At 40.7% G+C, this 7837-nt stretch overlaps 1 protein-coding gene across 1 annotated transcript in view; it reads left to right on the top strand.

Moving 5' to 3' along the window:
• Window positions 1-7837, top strand: part of CALD1 (caldesmon 1) — a 287920-nt gene that overhangs the window by 14685 nt on the left and 265398 nt on the right. The window lies entirely within an intron of this gene.

Genomic DNA, 7837 nt, shown 5'->3' with positions numbered 1-7837 from the left:
AGCAAGATGCTCCTCCTAGAGTTTTAATTTTTAAATATCTCAGATGAGTACTGTATCCTAGTACACCGAGAAGTTATTTTGCCAAAAGAGCAGAAGTTCTGCTTCAGAAAAATGAAGGTTTGCGCATCATCTAATACTATTTTGAGCCCCGACAACAAAGCATCCCTGGATAAGAATACATTCTATCATGCATTTTTCTTTGCTAAGATGTGCAAGAAAGATTTCTAAATGCAATCTGGTTATTTCCAGGCTCAACGAGATTGTTTCGCCCCAGATTTGTAGGTTATTTCTCATCTTGGAGCATGATCGCTTTTATCTAAATGCTGTTCCTACACATGCACAGGAATGGCCATGGTTATTTGTCTTCCAGTCTGGGATGCCTCCCCATGCTCTATAGTTTTTTTTGGGGGGGGGGGGGGTGTTATTTATTTATTTTTTTGGTCAGTGCATGCACCTGTTAAAACCAATCCCCAGGGGGCAGCACTTGGCCAGCTTGGTGGCCAAATGCAGAAACCTAACTGGTCATGTTGCCACCCCAAGAAAAGAGAGAAGAGAGAGGTCAAATGTTTCCCCCCTCCTTTCGTGTAGTTATAGTTCTTTATTTTCCTGGCCCCTCACCGCTTTTGACAGAATGGGCTAGGGAAAGCAGTTTTACTAGACAGGCATTTCATCATCCCCTGGTGTCATTTTTAATTCCTTTGCTTGCATTTGCAAGCAACAGTCTCTTTTCAAATTTCAGCTTCCCTGTTACCTGGAAAGCCTTTCATATGTTCTTCTTCCCTCAGAAACATACCAAAATTGCCTCAACATTACAGTTCCTGATTACGTTTCCTCCTTTTGTGTTTTGCATAATTGGATTTTGCAAATTTTTGGCTGACTCTTATAACACCGTTTGTAGTATTAAATCATGCCTTGCCTCACAGCAGATCTGGCTGTGGCCTGAGCGTTTTCCACATTGGACAATGAAGGGAATTAAAACCACCAATTCCAAGGGGAAAATGAAACATCCAAAATAGAAGAATATTGTAATCCTTCTATCTCCCTCTTACGACAAAGTTAGTTGGCCAACTGATAGGCAGAATGAAAGTCACTCTTTTTCCACGATTGGTCGTGTTTTATTTATTGGAGGATAATCTGGCTGTATAGCCTTTAAGACACTGGGACGTTAAGTTACCAAAAAAAATGTAAGTTCCTTTGACAATTTTCTAGAGGTAAGCTAGAGTGTCACCATCTCTTCCTACGTATACATAATAAGGCCACATATTTCTTACTTGCTTTTTAAGTCGGAGCAGGCCACTTAAGCTTACATTTACTCTGATTTGACAGGAATACATTTTTAAAAATCTTTTTATTATAAAAAGCTTTAAGCGGCCACAAAAGCAGAGAGTATAAATAGCACAAAGAACACTCCTATGCCCGCCTGCCACCCAACTGCCACCTCATTCGCTTACGGCCACTGTTCTGTATGTCTCCCCTCTCTCTTCCCCAGCCCCCACTGGATTATTCTGGAATAAATGCCGAACATCAAACGGGATAGATTCCGAAAAGGGAAATAGCTTAAATAGTGTCTGCACGGTTAAAGTGGAAGCCATCAATATTCTGTTTTGAACTTTGTCTTTTTTTCGGTACTTTAGAGAAATCTCACGGCAGCCTTTGCTAAGTTGTCCAATTTGAGTCTTGGCTGGTACACAGTTTGTATTACCTCTGGTCGCTGTCTAGAGACCTGTTAGTCTGTTATGTGTGATTTCTGCTGAATACTGTGGGATGATTTCGCGACTCTGATGTTAAATTCAACTGTTTTAAAGATGAAAATGTTCCTGAGACTATTTTAAATAATTCTGAAACCAATTGCGTAGGTTTAAGAAATGAGCAAATTTGTTGATGTTCTTGTAAATCAGGTTACTCACTATGGGAGAAGGGAGATAGAACATGGAAGCAGATAAGAATGCGGTTTTATTGGTTTGGAACTGGAGATATTTATATGAGTGTGTGTGTGTGTGTGTGTGTGTGTGTGTGTGTGTGTGCGTGCACGCGCTTTCTCTCCCTAACACCACCTTCTCTCACCCCCAGCTCTGTTCCTGTTCCCTCAAAGGACCTGAAACAATAACCTAGTAATGATGAACTTACCTATAGCCCTGAGCTTGCTTTCTATTTACTCTTCCACAGAACCAGGGATGTTTGGGAAAATGGTCAATTCCAGGTTTGGGACAGATAAAATATAAGGGGAATTTGGAACAGCTTGAGTCAGAAAAGAAGAAAATGCCCAAAGACTGATGGGACACAAAAATTGGCTTCAAGTGCCAAATTTGGGACAATTTGAGATTAAAGACAAGAGTGATGATCATGGATTATGGAACATTTGTCTCAGTCTGCTCAAGCTGCTGTAACAAAAAACCACAGACAAGGTGGCTTTAACAACAAACATTTGTCACAGTGTTAGAGACTGGGCCATCAAAGATTAAGGAACTAGCAGATTTGGTGCCTGATGAGGGCCCTCCTGGTTGTCAGACAGATGTCTTCTTGCTCTCTTGTGGTGGAGAGCGGAGGGGAGGGCACTGGTCTCTTCCTCTTATGAAGACACTAATCTCATCATGGGTGGGGGGGCCTACCCTCAAGACCTCATGTAAATCTAAGTACCTCCCAAAGGCCGTCCCTCCAAAAACCATTATGTTGGGGATTAGGGCCTCAATATTCGAACTCTAATTGGATATTTTAATTAAAAGTTATAAAGGACATTTGGGGGCTGAAGAATTTAAAGGTGATGTGTCATGTCTTTAACTCACATTCAAATAGTTCGGCCAACACAACGTCCCTGTATATTTAGCGAGCGACAGAAAGCAAATGCAGTGAATATTGTAACTGATAAACTGAGGAAAGCTTTTCTGTAGGTTTGAAATTTTTCAAAATGAGACCAGGAAAACTAAAGTGACAGGAGGAAAAAAAACGCACAAAGAAGCAACTAAAACAACCTCTCTATAGTGACTTGGATAAAGGTACCTGCTTTCTGTGCCGTTTCACTGTTCCTGAAATCTCTGTCCTTGTTAGGTGAGAGGAGAACTCCTCACGCCTGTGTTGTCAGGAAACAAGTACCCTCATTTTATGTCAGTTACGCTTCGCGCTGCAGTTATAGGCATTACACCAACACTTAGCTCTTCTGCTGAGAGAGCAAATCAGGAACGGGGTTACGATTGCCATTACCTTGTAGCTGAACAAATGGGAAATGGAATTTCTTTCTCCTGATGCAAAACTTTCTGTTTAATCTCCTTTACTGCCTTAGGGTGGCATTCCTTCTCACTGTCACCATTTGGCTCTGAAACCTTATGTAATGTCTGGGCCTAGGGTTCCTTGAATTTGAGCTCGCTGCAGCAGCAGGCTTGCAAATGTTCCTCGTGTCACTCATCTCAGGGTCCTAGCCCCCACCCGAATCCATGTGACTCTGAAGCAGCCTTGGTTTCTGCTCTTCCTCCGTGCATCCTTCTGCTAAGACTGCTGAGGGTCAGAGGCCTGCAGTGACTGGCTCTCACTGCCCCAAACAACAGGCAAATGGACCGTGTTGGTACTAAAGATTTGCCTTTTATTTATGTTGCGATTGACCACGTAAGCCTTCAGTCTAGTCTCATTTAAAAAACAAAGTTTGTGAAAAAGATCCCGTTTTCATGAAGGAAGCTCTACCTCTCAAGACAGTTTTATTGCTCAACCTGTTCATTTAATTCTCCGCAAAGCCAAGTTTTTTTAGACTTCAGCATAGCCCAGTAAACACAAACGCAACTCCAAAGAACCAGCGCCTAGTTTCCAGTGTGCAGAAGATAGATGCCTACTGATGGTAACTTTAGCAACCGCTGGCCAAGATGTCAGATGGTCACTTTCTCACTTTCTCAATAAGGCAACTGCAGCGCCGAGTTTACTCAAGGATTTTTCATGAATTCACTCAAGCTTCACAGCTACTGCAAAGGGAATGTCCACCAACCATGCTGCCTTGCCTCCACTCGAGAGGAAACTTCATTTGACATAATGCTGACCTCGGTGAGGAATCAGAGGGTTATTAGTGAAATTAATTGCATAAAATCTACCCTGTTAGTGAGAAGACCCTTGGGACTAATTGAAACTGGACCTTGGAACAAAGAGGGTAAAGTCCATCACATAGTTATGTGCCCATTGGCCACTTGGACTGAGGCCCTTAATCCATTCTGACACTTGTTCTGTAGAATATCCATTAGAGTTCTCCAGGCAGTCCCTGGCCATAGGTTAGCTAGTCAGCATTTTAATTTCTGAAGCACACTAGGATTCTGAACTGGACTGTAGGGAATGGGATTTGTAGCTGGAATTCTACATACTTTCCCGGGAGTCTTGGTATTTTATAATCTTTATTTTTTAATCCTTATTTAATCTTTATTTCTACACCCAGACACTGGGGGTCAGTATTTGTTCATAAATGCCTCTGGATTTGCCTGCAAACCTAGTTCTGACTATTTACAAGAGGTCATGGCCAAAGAGGCCTGAAATCGATTGTGGGATTTCTTTCCCTGATTATGTAACTGTAGAGCTCAGCCGATGGAAACATAAAATGTAAATAGAGACCTCATGGATCCCCATGTAATTGTAACCTGGGAAAGAGGCAGACATAAATAAATATAAATTTAGATTTTCAATCTAAAATATAAACTCATACCAAGTCCTTGCTGGTTTCTGGAGTCTTGCTGGTGTCTGGCAACAGTGGTCCTACCAATGCACTCGGATGCTCAGCCAGCATCCTGGCTGTCACCGTGACTTTCCTTCTGATCAGTTACAGAGTCCTGTTGATTTTCTTTCCTTGTTCCTTTCAAATCCATCTCCTCTCTATCCTCCCCGCTCAGGCCCTGGGTCACATCCTCAGCTTTGCTCTCTTTAAACATTTCAAACATTGATCTCCCTCCTTCTACTTTTACTCTTCTCCAGTCCTCTCCAAAAATTTGTCGGGTGACTTTTCAAAAGCTCTGCCACACACAACTTGGTGCAGACTTTCAGGGACACCAACACGTTTTTAAGGATCTGCCTTTGCCCTCATCGTCTGTCACCTGCTCCTTGCCTGCCTAGTATCTGCTCATCCCTCAGGACTCGTAGGCTCCCTTCGAGTCCCTGACTTACCTATGCCAGAGCTCACTTGTCCCCTTGTCCCTTCTCTTTGCTGGCAGGAGAATTGAACGAATCCCAAGTCCTCCGCCTCATGAAGCTGAGTGCCAGACAAGGTCATGCAGATTTACTCTCCAAAATTTCAAAAATGTATCCCCCTTGAGCCCTGGACTGTTCATTTTTATTGATTCTTTAAAATATTTCTCGTCTAGCAGATATTTGATCTTAATCTGTACCGTGCTCTCTGGCTATCTTCCCATCAGTCCACACAGATGTGGAAACCCTGCTGCTGGTAGACAGAGAGCCAAGTGAAGCCAAGTGGCCTGACAGCTCAGAGCATTTCTCCATGGGCAGCTGCCATCATGGTGTGCAAACAGGTTAATGACTTGTGTTCTTGCTTTTTATTCAAATTACAGAGTTAAATGTAGCGGTATAAATATTTTGAAAATAAGTAGAGAAGATTCCTTAATCCTATTATCCTGAGAACTATTTCATTTACTTCTTCCTATATGCATTTTTCACATAGATATATTCTTAATTTACATTCCATTGTGTGTTTTTTTAATCATAAATATTTCTCCGTGGTTCATGGGCTTCGAACAATCTTAATGTATGGGTAAATATTGGCCCATCATTTGGATAGAACTTAAATGTCCCAACAGGGAAAAAAAAATTAGATGCTTTCAATATTCTGCTATAATAACTAATTCTGTTTCTATAACTTCCTTACAGGCCCATCTTGAATGTGTGTGAGGTTCAGTACAAGAGCACAATGGCGGCCCACATGCTACTTGTCTAAATATTTTAAACTACCAATCAAGCTAACAAACTTACATAAAAGGTTTTGTATGTTTTATGTAACCTGACAAATACACCTTCAAAACAAAAAGTATTTTAAAATATGTAGACATTTTCTATGACTGAAAGCCAGCAAACATCAAGAATGGTTATGGAAGTCTTCCCTGAAAAGATTTCATATATACTAAACCTTGAATGATACAACGCATGTGTCAGTGTGTGCATGTGTGCATATGCGTGTGTGAATGCTAAGGCAGAAAAGGGGTATTTAAGAAGTAGGTAATAGCTAAAGTCAGGGTAGCTTGGGCACAGTAATGAGCAGTGAAGCATCATGGGATGGGATTAGAGAAGTAGACAGAAGCTACATTGGGCTATGTGAGAGGGATGGAAGATATGAGGAAGGTCTTCTCAGCAGAAGAGTGGTCCAGTGGTCCAAGCCCTTCTGGCCACAAAGAGCTTCAGCCATTTGAGCATAGTCTCCCCAAGGCAACATTTTACTTTCCACTGTTGTGAAATCTAATCCCTATGAGAATCATAAATCCTATCATCTTTAAAGAGAGATTAAGCCTCCCAAATATATGAATCACTGAGAGAACTGAAAGGAGAAATGGACAGCAATACAATAATAGTAGGAGACTTTAATACCTCCCCTTCAGTTAGGCTAGAACTACTAGACAGAAGATCAACAGGGAAACAGAGGACTTGAACAACACGATGGAACCAATTGGACCTAAGAGACATATATAAAACACTGCACCCAAAACAGCAGAATACACATTCTTCTCAAATGCACATAGAACATTCACCAAGATAGATCACATGCTAAGTCACAAAGTAAGTCTTAACAAAGTTAAGAAGGTTGAACTCATACAAAGTATCCTCTTTGACCACATGAAATGAAACTAGGATTCAATAGCAGAAAGAAAACAGAAAAATCAGCTAAAATATGGAAATACATAATTCACTTTTGAAACAATGAGTCAAAGAAGAAATCACAAGGGAATCTAGAAGAAATCTGGAGGTAAAATGAAAATACAACATTCCAAAATATATGGAACAGTAAAAGCAGTACTAAGAAGAAAGTTTATAGTGACAAATGCTTACATTAAGAAGAAAGGTCTCAAATCAACAATCTACTTTTTTTTTTTTTTAAGATTTTATTTATTTATTCATGAGAGACAGAGAGAGAGAGAGAGAGAGGCAGAGGGAGAAGCAGGCTCCCAAGGAGCAGGAAGCCCGATGCGGGACTCGATCCCAGGACCCTGAGATCATGACCTGAGCCGAAGGCAGACGCTCAACCATCTGAGCCACCCAGGCGCCCTCAAATCAACAATCTAATTTTACATCTCAAGGAACTACAAAAGGAAGAGCAAACTAAACCAAAAGTTAGCAGAGAGAAGGAAATAATAAAGATTAGAGCACAGATTAATGGAAGAGAGACTAGAAGCAATAGAAAAATTAACAAGACCAAGAATTGGTTTTTTGAAAATATCAACAAAATTGGCATATCCTTAGCTAGACTCAGAAAAAAAGAGATGAAACTCAAATAATTAAAATTAGAAATGAAAGAAGGGACATTACAACTGATGTCACAGGAGTAAAAAGGATTATAACAGACTACCATGAACAATTATAGGCCAACAAGCTGGATAACCTAGAAGAAATGGGTACATTCCTGGAAACATCAACCTACCAACACTGACTCGTAAGAAATAAAAAAAAAAATCAGAATAGACTTATAACTAATAAAGAGATTAAAGCAGTAATCAAAAGCCTCCCAACAAAGGGAAGTCCAGGACCAGAGGCTTCACTGGAAAATTCTACCAAATATTTAAAGAAGAATTAATACCAATCCTTCTAAAACTTTTCCAAAGAATTGAAGATGAGGGAACATTTTCAAACTCATTCTACGAGGCCAGAATTACTCTGA

The sequence above is a fragment of the Phoca vitulina genome, unplaced genomic scaffold (assembly GCF_004348235.1).
Source record: "Phoca vitulina isolate PV1807 unplaced genomic scaffold, GSC_HSeal_1.0 scaffold4, whole genome shotgun sequence".
Taxonomy (NCBI): domain Eukaryota; kingdom Metazoa; phylum Chordata; class Mammalia; order Carnivora; family Phocidae; genus Phoca; species Phoca vitulina.
This window is presented reverse-complemented; position numbering and strand designations above follow the sequence as displayed.